The following is a 22,862-nucleotide window of genomic DNA, read 5'->3' as shown; positions in this document are numbered from 1 at the left end:
GACACTCTCCTTTCTGCTCCTCACACCATCAAGCCCAGGGGCCCTTCCCACCCCAGGACCTTTGCACATGCCCTTCCTCTGTGGGGGGTGTTCCTCCCTACACTGTTCTCAGGGAAGGCGGCCTCGTCATAGATGTCAATTCCTTCAAGGCCCTCCTCAGCCACTCGATCTGGACAGATGTCGCTGGAATCTCTATTCCCCATTGTTCCGATTCCACTCTCGTGAGTTTCTTCCATTGCCGTCCAAAATCTGTAAGGATTTTGTGCGTTTGCTCGTCCATCGCATGTCAGCCCCAAGGTGGTGTGTCCCTGCCATTGTGCTCACGCTGTGCCCTCGGTGGGGAACTCCTTAAATAAATGTTAGGCGCATGCTGAATAAATAACCTACTCGGGCTCCGTTCGGCAAGAGCAGAGAAAAGGTGTGGGACTTCGCAGGCCAAGCCCCATCCCCGGCAGATGGAAGGGGACCCCTCCCTTTCCCAGAAGCCCCAGCAAGGCCGCACCTGGCTGCCTGCAGCCAGCAGAGCTCAGAACCCGCTCACCAGAGACAAATTGGAGGGAGTTCAGAGGAGCGGGCCAGGCAGGATTAAGTGGAGGGAGAGGGTGATTTATAAAGAAAGATAAAAGGGCCCAGCTTCATAAGGCTGGGCTGCAGGATTATTTCGATAACAGCCTCCAAATGTTGGCAAGGTGTGTGCGCCAGGGGAGTGAGGATCACTCCCCACAAAGGTGCAGAGGCGGCCATCGGGACAGACAAGGGGATCTCGGCTGACTCTGCGGTCCTGAGCGGCAGCAGGAACCCAGGGCACGAGCAAGGAGCCTTCCAGCATTGAGGGGGACCTCACCCCCTCACTCGGGCAGTCGGAGCTGACCTTTGAGTGCCCCGGGGAGTTTAGGCAGCAGAAAGCAGGAAGGTCTTTGAGAAGGCAGAGGAGAAAACCCCTCTTCTCAGTGAGGATCTAAGTATGTGGCCAAGATGTCTGAGAAGGAAGATCCTTCAGCCATCTTGTAGACCAGGGCTTGGCAAACTCTGGCCTGAGGGCTAAATCAGGCCCACTACCTGTTTGTGTAAATAAAGTTTTATTGGAACACAGCCCTGCCCATTTGTTTACCTATTATCTATGGCTGCTGGTGCATTACAACTTCCGAGCTGAATAGTTGAAGCACCGATGACATGACTCCCTTTACAGACACAGTGTGCAGCCCTGTGTTAGATCATTGACCGTCCCGTAACATGGATGTCACTTAGAAAAGGGGGGGAAATGACCACAGGGCCCCGACTTTGGCTTCAGTTCTTTTTATTATAGTATGACTTCAATACACACACACATGTACATGGTGAGGCATAAACCTGGTAGGTGTTGAGCTCTCACACAACTAGAAAACCCAAGAACATTCTTAGGCAAAAAACCCACAGAATGACAAAAACAGTAAAGTTACCAGAACAGCGTGAGAATAATGCCCCCGCCGCTGTCCTTGCTGTGGAGCCCGCTGGGCACGGCGTGGCCGGGCTGCTGGGCGCACATTTGTTTGCGTTTGGCAGGGCCCGTATGAAAAGAGGGAGACGTGATGACTCACTTCTCCCGCTGAGTTTTTCTCTTCTAACTACCGCAGACACTTTCCCTCACACAGAGAGCCGTGACGTCATGGGCCTTCGGTGGATACAAACCCTCAGCCACATCTGTGCTCTCTCCCACTCGCCCCTGAGAATTAAAGCATGCCCCCCTGCTTGACCTCATGGCCTCTGCCACACAATGAAAGCTCAGCCGCTACAGTCTTATGGCCATGCCCAGGGAGCAGAGCCCGAAAATACTTACATATTAAATAAAACAGTGCTATCTTTACATGTATTTACATAATAAACACATTTACTGAGAGTATTTGAATTCTCGGTAAAATAAAAATAGGAGAGTTTAAAATTTCTCTTAGAGGATCTGTCCACTGGTTTGGAATCACAGCTTGAAAAGCAGAGATCTAGCCTCCCCTTCGCCTTTCCCAAATAGGGAAACTGAGTCTCACCCAAGGACCACGACTTGTCAGGATCACGGTGAGGGCTGGGGCTGAAGCCAGATGTGGGTGGGATATATGCTGACTCTCCCTGTAGGGTTCTCCTTTTCAGCTCAAGAGTGGACGCGCGGCCCGGCCGGTGTGGCTCAGTGGTTGAGCATCGACCTATGAACAAGGTTCCATTCTTGGTCAGGGCACATGCCCAGGTTACAGGCTCGATCCCCAGTGTGGGGCATGCGGGAGGCAGCCAATCAATAACTATCTCTCATCATTGATGTTTCTCTCTCTCTCTCCCTCTCCCTTCCTCTCTGAAATCAGTAAACATTTGTTTAAAAAAAAAAAAGTGGGCCCACAAGACCAGCTGACCAGAGTGGAATTTTGCCCACTGGATCCCAGAGGGATGGCCATTAGCTGGAGCCACTGACTGTAGTGTAAATGGTTCCTCTAGAGCAGAGGGGGGGGGGGGGGGGGTGCGCCCTCCAGACACCGTGAACAACAGCTGGCACCAGCATCCCACAGGCACAGAGGGGCCCATGGGCTGACGGCTGGCATCCGAGAGCCCCTCCCAGAGCTTGAGAAGTGGACCAAACAGCAATGGGGTCCCTGCAGCAGCCAGGCCTTTCCTCACCCCACAGAGCGGCTGCAAGACCCACCTGGGCTCAGGGAAGACTGGACCATCTGAGCTCACAAGTTCAGCCAAGTGCTCACAGCCCCGCAAAACTGCTCAGGCAAAGGGATCATATGGCCGCCACCCGGCCTGCTGGCGACCAGCAGATCCCCAACATGCTCATGGCAGCAGCTCAGTGCCTGGGGGGACCCAGCGCCCAGGGGGCCAGGCCTGGAGAGATTGTGAACGGCTCAACCTGACCCCGGGCTTCGCAGCCCCTGCTCTCCAGGCTGTTCGGCCCTGGGCTGCCTTCCTCTGCTCTGAGAGGACCCTCTGGTCAGGAAGAAGCAGCGAGCAAGCCCACAGCGGCTTCTCAGAGCAGGAAAAGCACCCAGTTGTATGGCTCCGACCCAGGACGCACAACTGGGAGGCCTGGGACTGGCTGGTTCAGACTAAATGAGAATATGGGCTTGGTACACTTTTTCAGTAACAAGCCAGATAGGAAATAGACTTTGTAGACTATGCGTAGACTACATGCAGTCTCTGCCGCATATATTTTCTTTCTTTCTTTTTGTTTTTTACAACCTTTTAAAAATGTAAAAACCATTGTTCGTTCACATCCTCTATGTACAAATACAGGCTGCAGGTTCAACTCGGCCCTAGAACAGCCCTAACTCAAGATATCCCTATGAGATCAACTTGGCCTTGTTAGGACTCTCAACACCTGAGCCCTCACACACAGACACACATATTCACACACACGGACACACACAGATTTGGGGTTTTGTCCACTGGACAAAAACACAATTTTTGAAAATAACTTGCAAATCCTATACGTGCCCTAAAGTTAATTCAGGGTCAATATACAACTTGCAAAGCCACTGGTCCAGGCCTGACACTCTGCTGACTATCCCCAGGGGTACTGAAGGCACAGAGCAGTTCAGAGCAGGGACCAAGGACCTTCCCAGTGATCTAGTCTGAAGGCTTCCAAACTGTTCCTCAGCCGTGAAGCCTTAAGGCGGGGCCCCTGACGGTCATGGCTTCAGGCTGCCACACTCAAACCAACCGAGCTGTCTCACCTTTCGTCTTGTAGGTACTGAATTTCCACTACAATTTCATCGAAAGGTAGGATTTCATGGCCAAAGGGAGTGGGTGAGTGTTCAAAACTAGTGCCTAGCCAGTTGCCTGCTATCTGGCCCCTCTAAAAGTTCTTGCAAGATCAGCCCCAGGCTTGCCTATCCATTGAAGTTGAGGAGAAGCCACCATCTTTACCCAGGGCAGGTGCTCTCCGGTTTGCTACAGTCCCCATCACTCCCTATTGCCTTCTACCACCATTTCACTAATTAATAAAACCTGCCTGGGCCCAGAGGCCTTGGAGTTTGTGACTCCAGCTCAACACTGTCTCAGCTGCCATAACCTGAAACGGCTTTGTGGAGAGCAATACTAGTTAGTTGAGCGAAGTCACCACTAGATCCAAAACGCTGACCTAACCAACAGCTGCCGGATCCGACGGGTCTTAGGTAACCCTTGACGGATCCCGATATTTCCTTAATCTTTTGGATTTATTTGTATCCCATTACATTGCAAAAAGTATTTGAGGCAGTGTATAAATACACATATAGCTCAGTAAAATTTAAAAATAGATAAAGACATCTGAGAGGAGGAAAACCAGACTAGAATAGAAGGATGAGGGTGAGAAAAAGTTAGAACAGGAAAATGCAAGCAGAGATGTTTGAGTTAGGATGGCTCATGGAAGCATATGGAACCGACCTCCCCTAATAGCTGAAGAAATTTATTTTAAAAAAAGAAAAACAATGATCAAGGAAAGAGGCTCAGCCCAAAGACTTGAACTTCAAACGTGTCAACCAAGGAATGAAATAAAAAAATAAAAAAATTATGGAGCAGAGCAAAACGATTCAGTGCAGCGAGGTGTCCAGCCCCAATCTCGACACCAGAAGCCATTTGGGGTGTCCTGACAGTTAATTTCAGGTGTCAGCTTGGCGGGACCACGGGAGACCCTGATGTGGGCCTACACATTATTTCTGGGTGTGTCTGTGAAAGTGTTTCCAGAAGAAATTAGCATTTGAAGAGACAGACCAAGTCCAGGGGAAGGCTCTCCCGAGGTGGGTGGGCATCACCCGTCCTCTGAGGCCTAAAATAGAATTTGAAAAGGCGGAGGCAGTGAGGCTTGGCTTCCCCTCCGCCTTGCTGTTGGGCCGGGACATCCATCTTCTCCCGCCCAGTGCACCTGGGCCCGGGCCTTCAGCCTGGAACTGGCATCGACGCCACAGGCTCTCCGGCTCTCGGGCCTTTGAACTGCACCCCCCGCCTTCCTGGGTCTCCAGCTGGCGGACTGGAGGCTGTGGGACTTTGGAGCTTCCTCGATCCTGGGAGCCAATACCTTGTAATAAATATTCATATACGTAGACATGGAAACGTCTCCCATCGGTTCTGTTTCTCTGGAGAGCCCTGGCTAACTTCAGGGAGCCAGCCCAACCCCAGCAGTCCTTCCCAATACCATCATACCATCAGCCCGGGAGGGAAGCCCACCAACGGGCTGGCCACAGCTTCCTCTCCATGGCCTGGGGGAGACGAGAAAACGCTGCTGGGAAGAAATAGGGAAATTGATCAGGACCCTGACTCTCTCTGGCGGAAGTGAGGGTTCCGGGGCTCCATGTGATTTGGGGAAACAATCCAAAGACAAGAGTTACCCTCCTTCCCCCCTCCCCCCCAGGAATGGTATACACCTCCCCCCAACTGGGCATGGTGAGCCCAAGGGAGGTATTTAGCAAAATTTCAGAGGTGGAGTCAACCATAGACGCCTCCTTATTGGAGTCACTCAACAAAAACATGTGACTATGACATGAAGCGCCATTCCTCAAAATGTCGCAAAGATATGAAGACCCGCAGAAAACACTTCTTGCAGATACTTAGAGAAGCTCTATCTACAGTCACCCCAAATTCAGAGATAAATCAACATTTATCATTGAGCCATGGGGGTGTGGTAAAAGAGGCAAGGTGACCGATAGAATCTATTTAAACATATAGAATTAATACTAATCCATTGGGTAAACTGCAGGCATTTCCTAAGTCCTCAAAGACTAATGATAAAACTGATACCAATCACGTCATGGGTGGAGGGGGGGAGGAGGCGTGAATAGGCTCATATTCTCAGCTCTCATGGCAGGGAGGTAACCAGTCGTGTCTAAATTTGAAACTGCAGTTAGAAAAACATGAACTTCAATTTTTTTTTCATAATATTTTTTCTTAACCTTAGAAGAATCTTTTGGAAAAGAATATTTATTTATTAATATTTGTGGTGGAAACTTTTATTTAAGTTCAACAATTCCTTCCACTTCTTTTTAGCTTCTTGATCTTTTTTTTTTTTTCAATTAAAGGAACATCAGTTTTAAGGCTTTATGTTAAAATTAATATGCATCATTGATATACTCTCTTTCTCGTGAATGGAAAGAGATAGATAAGTAGATAAGTAAATACATAGATGTATGGAGATTGATACATATGAATAAGTATACACACACACACATTGACTAATTCTTTAGATATTTTTCACCTAATGGTAATATTTGGAGTGATATTTAAACTTTCTTTTTTGTACGTGGCTGTACTATTTAAATTTTTCAATTATTAGTATTTTGTTTATATTTCTAAAAACCAAAAGGTAATATTTACCTTTTTTAAAAATGTTAAGAAAACAGTTATCCCTGAGCTTCCTAGCAGCCAAAGAAAAAAGGGGTCTCCAATCAGTTACAGTCTCACCTGCGTGATAAAGTTAACCATTCACTGTGGTCACCCAGAAGGAGGCAGAAGATGGGGACGCTGCCTCTAATTCACTGTGTGGCCTTTGGCAAGTCACTAAATCTGGTTTCTTGTACCAGAAAATGGGGGAAGTCAATCCAAGGATCCAATTCAAATGAGCATTCAGGTCCCCATTCTAGCTCTGTCTCGTTCTGTGATTCTAAATCTTACTAACAAATACTGGCGAGTGCAATAAAATTCTCTGAACCAGACTGAGGTCTAGCTGTGTCTCTGGAGTTTTGTGTTTTGTTTTGTTTTTTAACCTTGAGGCAATAGATCTGGTTCCTTGACATGAGAGCATAAAAATAAAATTACTCTCCAGCATTTTATGAGCTTGTTGGATTCTAGGCGAAATACGACGTTGGGAAGGCTGACCAGAAAGACACTAACTAATCCCGGCCTACAGAGAAAGGAAATTACCACCAGCATCTAGATCCAGAAAGAGCTCCCTGCTGGGACCCAGAAAGGCTTCCAAAACCCACTGGGACGAGGCCTTCCGGGGAAGAAAACCCCAGATTGGAACAGGAAGGGAAAATCTTAGTGACTCTTAAGTATTTGCTTGAGCCCCCTCCAAAATAAATTGGCATTTTTACCTATCTGGAATCCGACCAACCATTTTCTTTTTGAACGCTGCCAGGTGAAGAAATGGAAACACAAGCCACATGGACTGGTTTTCTTTGTTTTCCTAAGTGCCCGTGAGGAACAGCTAGATGCCCTCTGAGCAGAACTCCTATGTCAGGAAGCGGTGCGCCTGGAACTGGCGGGGAGTGGGGAGGAGCACGTGGTAAAGAGGAGCCGGGAGGGATGAGTCAGGAGGGATGCTGTTTTCCTAACTCAGAACCAGTGCTCAGGAGGACCCAGATCCTGAGGTTGCTCGGCATCTGGGGATAAGTTTGCCCGAGAGGGTGAGGGGAATGGACACTTTTCCAGGAAAGGGTCATTAACTCGAGTTTCACAAACTGGATGATGGAAACCTTCAGGTTACTGCAGAGCGTACACCAGCCAGGGCCCACAAGCTGAATATGATTTTCATCTGAAGGGCTGTTTGTTTGGGGGGAGGTTAGTGGGAGATATTATTTTATACAAAAGTACACTTGGGCCCATCTTGAAATCAAATATAAAATTTACATTCGTTTTTAAATAAAATGTCCTTCTCCCAGCACGTGTCTACCCTCCTCTGGCATCAGGGGTACTTATGTGACTGCTGGGGAAAGCCCAATATGAGGCAATCCCAAGGGCGAAAATATCCCCGAGCAAAGAAAATCATCAAAAGCATCGCACTTTCTCTGAGAGATGGTCGGGGGCTAAATCATTGGTTGCTTATATATACCTTCCTGGGCCAGAGAAGCAGGTTTCCCAAAAAACGTGCAAGGAACTTGCCACACACACACACACACACACACACACACACACACTCACCACCCTCCCAGGTGAGAGCAGAGCAGAACTCTCAACAGGGTTTCCAGCACTTTCTTCCCCCAGAGCTCCTCCTGCTCCTGAGTCCCCAGCGCAGCTCGGCACCTCACTCACATACTACATTCTGGGTGGGAGCCCCCTGTAGAAGTCCTGCCCTCGGGGGGACAAACACCACTGGCTTGCCTTTCTAACCCGGGTCATGCATTCATCTTACTAAACACGACTAAAGAACAAGGGAAGAATTTCAACCCATCAGCACTATGGTTGCCACCAAAGCGTAGGTTTCAGATCTTAAGAAGGTCCGATGACTGGTGATGGGATGATTGGATGAGCCGAGACCACTCTCCCAAGGCCCCTTTCCTCCTGGCTCTTTGTTAGTTTGTTTATTTTTTCAGCTAACATTTGAGCAAGACCTGAATCTGGACCAGGCCTGTTCTGGACACCTGCGGCCCGGAGGTCCCGCTCTGGTGTAGCTGATGTCCAATTGCGGAAACATCACACAACTAAGTATAAGAATGTCTGTACTTACAGGGACCTCTTACTTTAAGCACATATAGGGAAACAAAAAATATCATACTAATCTAAAAAATATTCATTAGTGAACCAACAACTTGGAAGATCAGTTTCCAAACAACTTGTATAACATCAGCATCTATCATGGCCCTTAGAGCTGTCATCGTGTTCGGTCCACCTCTCTTCATTTGGGGTTATCTATCTGACAGTATGATGACATTGTCATGCAAACAAATTGCAAAGAGAAATTGAAGACTTTACCAACATTGGAGGGTTTTATGAGGTCAATGAGAGAACTACTTAAACCCCAGGCCAAGCCAGTGACAGATGAGGCTCTGACAGTTCAATCAGGAAACAGCAGGAAGAGGGGGGTTGACGGAGGTGATGAGCTGATGGTCAAAACAAAATGATTGGACCATCAGGTTGTTAAGAAAAGCCCTCGGGACAACCCATGAGGCCCTGGACACCTTTTGCAATAAATAGCTTTCTCTATGTTTGTGTTGCAAGGATATCAAAAAACATGAAACAAAAGAAGGTATATCATGCCACCATTCAATTTGGCCATAAAAATTACATCCCACAAAATTATCAACACCTAATTTATTCTTTCTTTATTCTAAAACTTCAGTGTGTGGTTGTAATTAGAATTTTAAAAATTGGGTAAGAATAAGATAAAAATACATTTATTTTTAGAGTTTCTAGTTTTGGTTTTCTGAACTTTTTAAATCAAATCTTTTTTTTAACATACCCCCCGCCCCCCACACCATTTCCCATGAAATATTGGCTCCCATGTTAAATGGACTTGGTCTAAGGTGGCCTTTCCAGGTATGATTACCTGTGGATGACAAGACCTCTTGTCATCGCACTGGTGGGAAAGCTATAAAGGAGAGTACAGAGAGCTCCGAGAACCCCTAGGGGGGCTTAGCTAGTCTAGGGAAGTGACACCACAGCTGAGACTTGAGAAATGACTAGAAACTGGAGGCGAGAACATGCTGGGGAGTGGGTCCAAATGCCCAAGAGTGGGCCCCGAGGCAGGTTGGCACAGTCAAAGAACTGGAAGAAAGCCAGCCTGGCTGGAGGCAGGACGTTTGGGGCAGGGGCAGGGAGTGAGTTGCAGATATAGACAGGGGCCAGGATGCTGTTTTCATCCTAAGAGCCATGAGTAGAGACTTGACCAGGAAGGTGACAGATTTATGATTTAAATAAGCTCTTGTGGGTACCACCTAGCAGGCATGATCTTACTTCTTGTCACTAGGGTAGGCCTCCCAGGACATCTTGTCCCTTCCTCAGACACTACTCACTGTAGGCTTACAGGACAATAATGAGAAAGCCCTTTGAGACCGAGGAACCCAGCTGGCATTTTGAGGTTCAGAGTCACTGTTTCAAGACTTCCGCTTCCAACCATGATGAAGTAATAGGAACCATTATCCTCTTACATTAACCAATAAATGCAGAAGATATGAAAAAAAACATTTTTTTGGACATTGGACAACAGGCAGCATAGTCATGGGTCCCTAAATAAAGGGAAATAAATGAGATGAGCCCTATGGTTTGCTCAGCTTATTGCTGTGGAGGGTTTCCAGATCATAGTACAGGGTGGAGAAACTCAAACAGAGCCCAACTTCCTCTCTGAGTTGAAAAGGCACAGTTAAGAATTGGGGGGTGGGAGGGGTTGAGTGCCTGTGAGGAGAGCTGCACAGAAAAAGAGCCATACATCTGCTACCTTTGAGTCTTTAACTGAGTATTGATCAGTGGGCACATGTGAAAAAACTACTCTAGAAAAGTGGGGAGTGGCAGAGAGATAGCAGAAAGGACTAAGCAGAACAATCACCAGAGTTCACACTTAACTAGAAATTGTGTTCCCACCAGCCAGACTGGGGTACCTCATAATACGTGGACAGCAGGTAGAGTATTAGAAGGGTATTATTTCAGAGCTAGAGAAAAACTAACCCTGGATTAAAGACTGCTCTGTTCCCATCCAAAAAAAAAAAAAAAAAAAGCTTAAAAATAAGCCCCAAAGGATCAAAAAGTTCCTAAGTAATTTATCCGTGTCCAGAGCAAACTCAAGAATACTTGAAGCAATGCAATAATATTAAGCAGCCAACAAGGTCAAATTCACAATGTCTAGCATCCAATCAAAAATTGTTAGGCATGCAAAGAAGCAGGAAAATATGATCCAAAACAAGAAGAAAAAACAACCCATAGAAACAGACCCCAAAATGACACAGGTAATAAATTAGGAGATGAGAGGTCCAAGGCCACCCTCTGAAGAATACAAGACGGTCACTGGAGAGAGAGCCACAGGTCTTGTGATAACCACCAAATCGAAGTCACTGGAAGGAGGAGAGTAAGAATGAGTCTGCACACTGTCACGGGTTTCACATATGGTTCTTACCTGACCCCAGGGCTCCTAGAGCTCAGACACTCTTCTCAACAGAGGTTGATGGTTCTGTTACTCTCAGCATGAAAACCCATTTCAGTTATTCAGTAATTTGACACAAGGACTTTCCTTGAGGGACAATGAAGGCATGAGTGAGTCTGAGCAAAGTCCTTTAGAAAATCAATCTATTCAGCTGCATTTTATTAAATCTTATTCAATCAAGCACATTATCAGGCACTAAATCAGCATTACTTTTTATTAAAAAGATAGCACATTCTGGTTCAGCCACAACTTTCTCATTTAAACCTCTGCTTTGCTACCTATTATCTATTCCGCCATCCATATCTGCTCTTTGAATCATGAGGGGGGGAAAATCAAGCTATTTGAGAGACAAGCACTCTATGAAAACTGAAGAATATTCACCATGCTGGTGATTATATTAATGATGAGCTGTGTTGACATGTAAATTCTTTTCTAAAGTCAAGTGTAAGAGCACAACACTGGGAGCCAACCATTTAAAAATGGAGAAAATCTCATTACATATTCAAAATGAGTAATCGTGGGAATAACCTTTCCCATAACAGGAGCACAGCTAATTTTTAACGTCTCTGATTATAACGTGGGAGCTGAAATCCTCAGCCTTGACTTCACCTGGTGACTTCACTCCTCTTCGTTTCTTTCTTCGATTTGTTTTATTACCAGAGTAGCATATGCTTGCTATAACAGGTAAATCCATCCAAAGGTGTAGAAGGAAATGTTAATAATCCTCCAACCTCATTGACCACCCATATTAACAGCCTGGAGGGCATCTCCCCTGGGCACATACATGCCAGGTGGACCACAGATACACATGTGGCCTTTGGTTTGATTGAATTTTTGCTAAAATAGGATCATTCTATAAATGTTATCCTCAAGTTTGCTTTTGACATTTAATATATCATAGACCACTCCACATCAACACCCTAATTTTATTCATCCAATCTTGTGTTAATAGACTTGTAGGTTGTTTTCCTTCTATTTTTGTTTACTTCTTTTTGCCATGACAAATAACACTGGAGGAAAACGTCCTTATATGTCTCCCCAGAGGCAGAAAATCCAGAGGCCAAACTGCCTGTAGATTAGATTCCCTCAAGGAGCATTGCAGGGTCAAGGGTATACGCAGATCTATTTTTAATAGCTATTGTCAAATTCCTTTTTTCAAAAATAAATAGTTTGCAACAATACAACGTGTATCAGAAATGAACTAAAGGGCCTAGATCCTTCCAACTTGCGCTCTGGAATTGCTCAGAGCCCCCAAAATGGAAATGATATGTACACGTCAGTGGTACATGAGCACACAATGCATGGAAACTGTCAAGGATATTATTGTGATTTTTAGCATCATTGTCGTTCATCTGTAATCTTTGAAATTAGTCGAATGTAATTTATTACAAGCAGTATCTTGTAGGTTGTTTACAAATTTGAGGTAAAACAAACTGTATTTATTTGGGGCATCTCTCTTAAAAAAAAATAGAACTTCTAGCAAAACAGTCTTTATCATGTTATAAAGAATAGTATTGTTTAGAAGCCTTATATTAGAATAGTTCTGCCATGAGTCATTTCTTTTTTTTTTTTTTAGTTCTTTATTGTTAAAAGTATTACATAAGTCTCCTTTTTCCCCCATTGACCTCTCCTGAGCCGTCCCCACCCCCCAGCACATGCCCTCCTCCCTCCACCCCCGCCCCCGAGTCTGTGTCCAGCATGAGTTCTTTCTATTATTGGGCTCCTATTCCACATCTTAACACCTTCTTCGATTTTTTTTAAACTATTGTTTCTTTTTTCTTTAGGAAATCAGACATGATTGAGATGACCTTATAGTGACCAGCAATGGCAACTGGGACTAGCCAGGCTGTTTGTCTCCTGGTTATTTGTGCTGGTGGAGACGGAAGACCCCACCTGACCCATCAGAGCCTCTGAAGCAGGTATTGGAGTAGAAGCAGCACAGAGGCCTGGGCTGAGCCCGGTCCCTGTCAGAATATAACCTCGGGAAATGATTTCACTTTTCCGAGCCTCAGTTTCCTCATCTGTAAACTGGGGATAATAATGTCTGCCCCAGAACTGTGGATATGAATGTTTTCATGGAACATTCTCTAAGGAAAATAGCTACAGGGGAGATTGATGAGACCAATGGCCAAGCTTCAGGAAAGCGGAGGTGGGGCTCCTGGTTGGAGGTCCCGCCTCGGCGGGTGGGCGCCATGGCCTGGTGCACCTAGCAGAGACGGTCCTGGGAGAGCTGCCGTAGGGATACCCTCATCTCCCCTTCAGCATCTCCAGGGTTGTTTCCTGGCCTTCTGTCCTCCCAAATGCCAGTGTGAGGAGGACAGGGAGAGAGACCACGAGTATCCTTTACTCTGGTGGGTTTGCAGCCACACCTGTCTGTTGGAGGTCAAGTCCAGAGCCCAGGAACCTCAGCTGAAGACGGATTCCTGCGATGGCCCTCCCCCAACGCCCTCCTCACGGGGGCTCCCAGGCGGTGACAGCTCCTAAGAGCAGCCACTTCTGAGAGCTCCGTGTCCCTGTCCCTGTCCCTGCTGCTTCCCAGCAGGTGACCTGGAAGTGGCCACGGCAGGTCATTTGCTAGCATCCTCTCCTGTTCCCCGCCCGGGCCCTCGGTGCATCAGTGAGACTCAGAGGCATTGAGCTGTCACATTGCTTGTGTCCCTGCTGTGGTTTCTGGGGAAACAAAAGCTGCTTCTTTGTTACACAAGCGCCTCAGCCATTTTCCCATGTTTGCATGATTCTTGGAATGGCCCTAGGGAGTCGCCCACGTGGAAAGGGACCCAAGGGAGGAGAAAGGACCAATCCTCCCCTCTTCTCTCTCCAGGCCAGTCATGTCTCCCTCACCTGAGTGGCCATCCTGAGCTGAAAGCACACACTCTCTGAAAATCTACAACTCTGTGTTCATTAGCCCACACTCCGCAGGCCGGGCAGGACTCTGCCATTAGCTAATAATAGCATTACCATCCTGAAGCAAAAAAAAAGTCTCTAATACTTCGTCTTAGCAGCCGATAATGTAAAACGGGGTGGCATTTGGAGGCCTGGGACGATGCCCGTCTCCAGGGAGAGAAAGGTGTTAACTTCTAATAGCTTTTCAGTAATAGCCAAGCATCTGCAGTCCCCTATAAAAAAAGGGTTTTTTTAAAAAATTAATAGAGCTGACTGTGCTCCACACTGAGGAGAATGCCAGATTACTAAGTGCATTAAGGGCTGCTTTGGATTGGAAATAATTATGAGTGACGACAAGGAGCAGAGGGCCGGGTGGTGCGCACAGGAATGCATTTTAAAGAGCCTTCAGATGTTGGTATTATCCTGCGTGACCAAATTAAGAGCAAATGAGAAAAGTTTATCTGGCATTTTGGAGTATTGAAAGAGCTTAGTGTTATGAATTATACAGACGTGGGTAGGAAATGGTGAGTAAATTCATGTTAAACAGTATTGGCAGCTGAAATAGCAGCTGCTTTATAACGTGTTCAATATTTTAATTGGAATTAAAAAGTCCAAACCACAACATCCTCCCACCACCAAAAAATATTGAAAGATTGTTTCCGTTCTTTATTTGCCAGGACAATCATGAGGAGTTGCTTTGATCAGAAAGTGGGCTCCATCAGGTCCGATTGGAGCTGCTAGGGTGGCATAGACGCGGGTGGCTTAGAAATGGCTCAGAACGCCTAAGGCGGGACATGTGCAAATGCTCTTCCAATATCTTCATCAGCCGTCGGAAGAGCACGTGGTAGACACAGACTGGTCTGAGGTATCTCAATATTTTTCCAGCCTCACTTCAGCCCTCCTTGCTGGCAGGGATTCACGCAGGGAGAGCTGGCCAGAGATGGAAAACAGGACATCCTGGGTCAGGATCGGGCCTTTCCAAGCACATGGCAGGTCTGTGTTGAGGGCAAGAAACTCGTGCCATGGAGGCAGCTCTCCCCAGAGTCCCAAAGCTGTAATGAACACACTCATCTTTGCTAGGGGGTGGGTTCATGGACATGGCTTTCCTAGAAGGCAAGTTGGCAGCATTTAATACAACCCTTCTGAAGAATTTGTAGGATCCCCAACAATCCAGTTTCCAGTAGTTTATCCTACTCAGTTAAGGTGGAGCAAGTAGAAATAGCAAACAAGATGCTAGATTTTAATCCAAACGTATCACTAATTACATGAAATATGCATCGTCTAGACCAGTGATGGCGAACCTATGACACACGTGTTAGCACTGACACACGTAGCCATTTCTGATGACACACGGCCGCATGCCGAGGATGAAACATTTGCTGCTCCTGAGGATGAAACATTTGCAACTAGAGTCTTGGAGTTAGTTTTTTCCTCAAAGTGACATACTACCCGAGTTATGCTCAGTTTTTTGGCGAAGTTTGACACACCAAGCTCAAAAGGTTGCCCATCACTGGCCTAGACACACACATTAAAAGATGGAGACTGTCAGGTGACATTTTTTTCAAAGCAAGACCCAGCTCTATGCTGTTTTCAAGAAACTCACTTTACATATAAAGACATAAGTAGGTTAAAAGAGCAAAGGTGAAAAAACGTCATGCAAACACCAACCCAAATAAACCAGAGTCGCTATATTAACATCATACAAAGTAGACCTCGGAACAAGGAATATTGTCAGATTTAAAAAGGAATACTGTATAATGGTAAGGCAGTACAATATATGCCTTATAGCCATATGTAAAATGCTGTCTACGTATCAAAACAAGTATGTATTCATATACATTTATGGTTCAAACATGTACATATGTCTATATACCTATTTAGATACATTACATATGTACATATACTCACATCGTACCCAAAGGATAAAATGATACCAAAGTGTAAGCATTCATTTTCCAGAGTGGGTGGGATTGAGGCTGGTGTCATTTCCCCCTTTATTTTTTCTTTGTTTTTATTCTCTAATTCTTCTGCCATTAACCCATTCTACTGTGTGCTCTCTAGCTTTTACCATGTTGACGTGTACGTGTAATCCAAGAACGAAGCTGAACTGGGAATCAGGGGAAGAAGACCCGTCTCGAAGATTCAGCTCCGGTGGGTGTGGTCCTGGGGATTCCGTGATCGCCGTCTTCCTGAAAGCCCGTCTCTATTGTTTTACCCCAGAGCATCCCTCAGGTGATGTTAGACCTCTCCCCTTGTTTGATTTCCACTTCCGACCAGGTGGCCAACCTCTCTCCATGGAGTTTCTGAGATGTTCTGTCCCCCCCCAAATATTCCGTCCACCAGCATTCCCAGACCCCCAAGTCCTGGTGGCAGCCCAGAGCACAGATGTCCCAAAGCATCCCGGAAAGTGTGGGGAGATGGTGGCCGAAGCAGAGAGAAGAGGCAGCATAAGGCATTGGTCCAGGTACTTCCTTTACGGTAGAATCACGTGACATTTATAAGCGTGATGTTTACTATATGATGAAACCCAAAAAGGAAACTGAATCCTTCATCCAAAACTTCCTACAATCTGAGTGCTCATCTCCAAGAGACAGTGGAGGTTTCCAGGGATCAGCAGACATGTGCTTGAACCACCCTCTTCAGGAAATGATCCGCCTGTCCAGATTTACAATAAATTTAATTTTGGGCCTGGTGTTCTAAGATTTCACAAAAGAACGCAGATAGGAGATGCTACGCCAGGACTTCCCTAGGAGGGGAGGGGAGGCGGGAAGGAGGCCAAACCCCACCAATTAGAGCAACTCTCTCATTACCTGGCTCCTAACACAGTGGACACGGGCCCCGGCCCCACGGAATTTCAAATCTGACTTCTCAGAGATTTATTTCTCTTTTGAAATAATTTCTGGCAACTTTTGATCGTCTAAACTGAAAAAAAAAGAATCAAAGAAATCTGTTTCTCTGGAGTATTAATAGCAAAGGAATTTCTGGATGTTGCAAAGTAGGAAGGGAACATAACAGCATCTCAGTTTTGCTCGGCTTCAAAGCAAACTAAATATAGTTTTTAAAAAGAAGCAGGGTCCCATACAGATCTTTGAAGGGATGGAATAAACCTCTTTTCACAGAGAACATGACATGAAATTAATCTTAAAGGACATTCACCGGGCTCTTGTCCACTTAAAACCTACAAGTGGGCTGTCCGGAGGGGGGTGCACTTTACGTCAGAGGTACACATGTCTAATCATCCGGGGAACTTGCCATCGATATTGGGCAGTGATGTCAGCCGATATTGATGTCAGTCACTCTGCTGTGATGTCAAAACCCTTTCCCCCAAAGCACAAGGCCGCTACAGATGTCAGACTCTTCTGATGAGTCAACGTCCGGCCAGTGCACATGAAGCCTGAGCCGCATCTTCGTGTTCCCATAATTCAAACTCAGTCTGTGCTGCCCCTGTCTGGCACTGCCGGAATGCAGGGGGTAATAGTGGGGGGCATGTAGCCGGGGTGTAGATGGCAAGGCACCTGTGTGTACAGAAAATAGCTACGGAGGTGCAACTATGAGCCAGGTGCTTCTCCGAGGACCTAGAGCTACGCAGTGCCTGCGAACAAACCAATACATAAGCTAACTTCTGATTGGAACCTGCACTGGGAAAGAAATAAACAAGATGAGCTGATGGAGAGTATTTTGGGGAGGAGGGGGGTTAATTTAGAGATGTCTGTGGAAGCATAGTAGCCTCCATCTTGTATTAAAAAAAACTGCTGTTTGAAACTCTCTGCTATTGTTAGATAGCCCCTAGTCCTGTAAACTCTGTCATTATAAACTCTGTCACTTTAAGACAGTCTCTTTTTCTATAAAATGACTTTGTTCTTAGTTCCAATAATAGAAAAAGATAAACTTAACTGTCTGACCTTGCAAGCTAGCCACCCAATGTAATAGACAAATACTGATAATGATTCCCATTTATGCCAAGTACTAACTCATTATGTATTCAAGGTTACAACTGTCTGTAACAATAACTCACACAGAGCCCTTTGTAATATCTGCAAACAAAGAGGCTCGAAAAGTATAAATACGGGGAAACTTCCTGCATGTGTTGCTCAGAGATTTGGAAAAGACACCCCCCTCTGGGCTGCGCACAATAAACGACTCCTAATTCATTGGCTTACTAGGGTGTCTTGTATCGCATTTGCTGATTTACGATACAACGCTGTCAGAAGAAGGGATTCTGGGCTGGCAGTTGAAGAATGGGTGCCGGGTCTTCCAAGAGCGGGGGAGAAGGCTGCTGCAATCGGACCGTAAGTGCAAATGCCCTGAGGCCTCGGGCCACCCTTTCCTCAGTCTCAGCACTTGCCTTTCCACACACACCTGCAGTGCCCCAAGGCAAGCACCCAACATGTCTGCCCCAGAGGGCTCTCTGTTGGCGGGGGCCTCGAACAGGCCAGAAGTTCATGGAAGTCAATGTTCCTAGGAGCATTTGTCCAAACCCATAGAATACAAGCAGCAGAGTGAACCCTGATGTAGACTATGGACTTTGGGTGATGACATGTCAACGCAGGTTCATCGATTGTAACCAAGGCACCTCTGTGTGGGAGATGTCCATAGTGGGGGAGGTCATGAAGGGGGCTGAGGGGGTATGAGACTCTATTTTCCATTCAATTGTTCTTATACACCTACAATTGCTCTAAAAAGTGAATTTTATTAAATTTGTCCCAGAAAACCTGGATGGGGTAGAAAGAACATCCATAACAGAAAGCTCCAACAGAAACGTATAAAACTTTTAACCCTTTGCACTCGCTTGCTTTTTTTCTCGATTCCTTTATTCTACTCGGGATTTAATTTTTTAAATACCCCAGATTTTACGAAGCGCGGCAGTAGAATAAAAAACTGGAGTTTCTTTTCATACAAACTTATTTATTTGGATTTTTTTTATATTTCAAATTATTGATACATTCAATACAATTCGACCTACGAGCTGCTACCGATGCTAACCGTGTCGAGTCACACTCGACATCCGAGTTGCAAAAGGTTAAAAGGGGCCAAAGAATTGATCCATGAAGCAAATCTTCACTGTAAAATCTGCCTTGGAAGGAATCGATATTGATGAAAATGGAAGAAAATCAGGACCTGCTGAACCATGCTCTATAGAAAAGCAATCCATTAAATTGGCCTGAAGGGGTTTGCTCTAATCTCTCGGTGTAAATGCCTCTGCCTCTGTATAAGTCACATTTTTTTTTTTTTAAAGAGCTAGTGCTCTTCCAGCTGCAGTCACAGAGTTCTAAGGGTCAGCATGGGAGGGCCTACCTGTCCACAGTGTCACAATGGCGAGGGCCACCCCCTGTACCTGGCTTAGGGGAAGACATTTGTTCCCTCAACAAGCATCTGCTGACCCCAGACCTGTTAGAGACGCCGAGAGGCTGTGATTTGGGGTGAATTGTAAAATCCCAGGCCCTGAGAAGCCCGGCTCCAGCGGGCAACCCGGGCCTGGGAAGGGTGATGTAACCGAGCTTCGCAGCAGCCTCGGGGACACAGAAGTGACTCATCTGCTGGGCGGGGGCTAGCAGGAGGCATCGCTGAGGACATGACATTGGACCCGAGTCTTGCAGGATGAGCCCTATGGCTCCAAGATGACAAGAGGCGAAACTGTCCCTTGGGTGAGCCATGGAGGAGAGGAAGGAAAAGGAGACCAAGAAGGGCGGGACCCACGGCCTGGGCTGCCTCCCTCACACCGTGGGCTTTCTCCTCCCCGGCAGCGGGAACCACTGAGCACACGGCGTGGAGCGTGCAGGGCGTGAGGGTAAAGGCTGGGAGGCCAAGGAGGAGGCGGGGCACTGTGCAGGGTCAGGATGGGGGCAGGGGGCTAAAAGGGAAACTGAGGAAGTGGCTGGATAGAATGTAGTGGAGAGGAGGGGGAGGAGGGGGGGAGGACCCGAGACTGTCTCTCAGGGACCTGGTTAATATCGACAGAGGTGGGAAAGTACCACGACCCAAGAGTAGAAACGCAGGAGGAGGTGAGAGTGGAACCTATAAGATCCTTTTGTTCAGTTTTTTGGAAAAATGTTGGCATCAGAATCCTTTCAATGGAGTCTAAAGAATTTAAAAATGAAAACTAGTTGTTTTCATCACTGAGGTATCTGGAGAGGTGGAGGGAGGTTGGCGGCCCCCACCCAGGACCATGCTGAGGGTCCTGGATCCAGGCCCCAGCCCCTCTCTTCAGCTGGCGCTCGGCGATGGGCTGTGTCGTGGCCCGGGGCCCACAGCCAGGAAGGCTCCAGAACTCGGCTCAGGGGCTCCCGGGACTCTGCCCCGCCTCCCACAGCCAGGAGGCTGAGGAGGAACGAGGACTTTGCGTTCTTGGCCCCCACCCCAGCCCAGCTGTCCTTTTGGCTGAGGACATCCTGAGCCACGTAAGAGCCTCCTCGGCCCTAGCAGCCGAACTCCCCTGCAGCCCCGGCCCCAGCCCCTGGCTCCTGTCCTTGCTCCGGCTGAGGAAGTGCTTGGCTCTTCACGGCTAGAGGACCCTTCCCTCCCGCACCCCTCCTCCGGCCGACACTCCCTGTTCGGAACCCCCCCAGATGCATCTGGCCCCGGCTGTGAGCAGACACGTTCACTGGGTTGGTGGACAACAAAAGGGGTTCGAGGGAAAGTAATGTGGCAGGGTGATCTGATGGTGAATTCCTAACAGGCCAGGTCATGGTGGGTGGTCACACCCCAGGCACATAACTTCTTTCCTAAAAGGCTCTTCGTTGCCTTAAGCAAGCCCTGTCCACTGTGTCTGTGCATCCTGGTTAACGTGCCTTTGAAATGTCCCTTTTCAGACCCTTCCTTCTAGGACCTGCACATCACCTTAACCCTCCTGTAGTCCAGGCCCCATCTTGCTTTCTCCCACCTCCATGTAGTGCCTTATGTCCCCTCCTTAATTTCAAATGCGCAAAGGCAGCTGCAAACCTGCGATCTTCGGGAGCATTTGCACTCTTGCTTCCCAGCCTATGTCATCAGACTGGTTCAAACGCTTATAAAAATCCTGTACATTTCTTACGCCGGCAAGACCTGGCTCAGGCCACAACTCTGCCATCAGCCGGCTGTGTGGCCTTTGGAAAATCCCTGGGCCTCTCTCAACTGCAAATCCTTTCTCCCCAAATCGAAGGTCATAATGATGATTCTAAATCAAAATGCTACAAGGATGGAGGAAGGCAATTTGCCAATCCATGTTATATCCTGAAAGATTGGTATGGGACAGCAAGGGACCCATGATCCTTGCATCTGTCACTTTACCTGCCGTAAGTAGCAATGACTTTCATTACCATGGCCAGCAGCCACCCTCCAGCAACCCTGGAGATGTGAAGCAGGGTGACACTAAAAAGGAGATGGGCCTGGCCAGTGTTGCTCAGTGGTTGAGCATCAATGTATGAACCAGGAGGTTGCGGTTCGATTCCCAGTCAGGGCACATGCCCAGGTTGCAGGCTCGATCCCTAGTGTGGGGCGTGCAGGGGGCAGGCTATCAATGATTCTCTCTCATCCTTGATGTTTCTATCTCTCTCTTCCTCTCCTTTCCTCTCCGAAATCAATAAAAATATACAGATATATTTTAATGGAGGTGGGATGGGCAGGACCTAAGAAAAACCTTGCCTCCTGTTTGTCCCACCGACCCTCACTCAGGGCCTATTTCCTCTTAAATTAGCTACAATGGGCACCAACTTGCTTATCTGTTTTCCAGCTCATAGTACTCGAGAAGTAACAGATTCAAAGAGGGTGGGAGGATGAGAAAGGAAAACTTACCAAAAAGGAAGAGACAGAAATTCTATAATAAATAGATGCAAAAGCAGCCACTGTCCTGGCCTGGGACACAGAGCAATAGTGCAGAACCCAGGGACACAGAGCAATAGTGCAGAACCCAGGGACACAGAGCAATAATGCAGAGCCCGGGACACAGAGCAATAGTGCAGAGCCCGGGACACAGAGCAATAGTGCAGAACCCGGGACACAGAGCAATAGTGCAGAACCCAGAGACACAGAGCAATAGTGCAGAACCCGGGACACAGAGCAATAATGCAGAACCCAGGGACACAGAGCAATAGTGCAGAACCCAGGGACACAGAGCAATAGTGCAGAACCCAGGGACACAGAGCAATAGTGCAGAGCCCGGGACACAGAGCAATAGTGCAGAGCCCGGGACACAGAGAATAGTGCAGAGCCCAGGACACAGAGAATAGTGCAGAGCCCGGGACACAGAGCAATAGTGCAGAGCCAGGGACACAGAGCAATAGTGCAGAGCCCGGGACACAGAGAATAGTGCAGAACCCAGGGACACAGAGCAATAGTGCCGAACCCAGGGACACAGAGCAATAGTGCAGAACCCAGGGACACAGAGCAATAGTGCAGAGCCTGGGACACAGAGCAATAGTGCAGAACCCAGGGACACAGAGCAATAGTGCAGAGCCTGGGACACAGAGCAATAGTGCAGAACCCAGGGACACAGAGCAATAGTGCAGAACCCAGGGACACAGAGCAATAGTGCAGAGCCCGGGACACAGAGCAATAGTGCAGAGCCTGGGACACAGAGCAATAGTGCAGAACCCGGGACACAGAGCAATAATGCAGAGCCTGGGACACAGAGCAATAGTGCAGAGCCCAGGACACAGAGCAATAGTGCAGAGCCCGGGACACAGAGCAATAGTGCAGAGCCTGGGACACAGAGCAATAATGCAAGGCCTGGGACACAGAATAGTGCAGAGCCTGGGACACAGAGCAATAGTGCAGAACCCAGGGACACAGAGCAATAATGCAGAGCCCGGGACATAGAGCAATAATGCAGAACCCAGGGACACAGAGCAATAGTGCAGAACCCAGGGACACAGAGCAATAGTGCAGAACCCAGGGACACAGAGAATAGTGCAGAGCCTGGAACACAGAGAATAGTGCAGAGCCTGGGACACTGAGCAATAGTACAGAGCCTGGGACACTGAGCAATAGTGCAGAGCCTGGGACACAGAGCAATAGTGCAGAACCCAGGGACACAGAGAATAGTGCAGAGCCTGGAACACAGAGAATAGTGCAGAGCCTGGGACACTGAGCAATAGTGCAGAGCCTGGGACACTGAGCAATAGTGCAGAGCCTGGGGCCATCCCTGTGCCACTGCTGATGTTCCCAACGTGACCGCAAGTCACCAAAAAGTAAAAACAGAAACAAAACGTTAAACTAAGTG

Source organism: Cnephaeus nilssonii, assembly GCF_951640355.1.
Source record: "Cnephaeus nilssonii genome assembly, chromosome: 16".
In the NCBI taxonomy this organism is placed as follows: domain Eukaryota; kingdom Metazoa; phylum Chordata; class Mammalia; order Chiroptera; family Vespertilionidae; genus Cnephaeus; species Cnephaeus nilssonii.
This window is presented reverse-complemented; position numbering follows the sequence as displayed.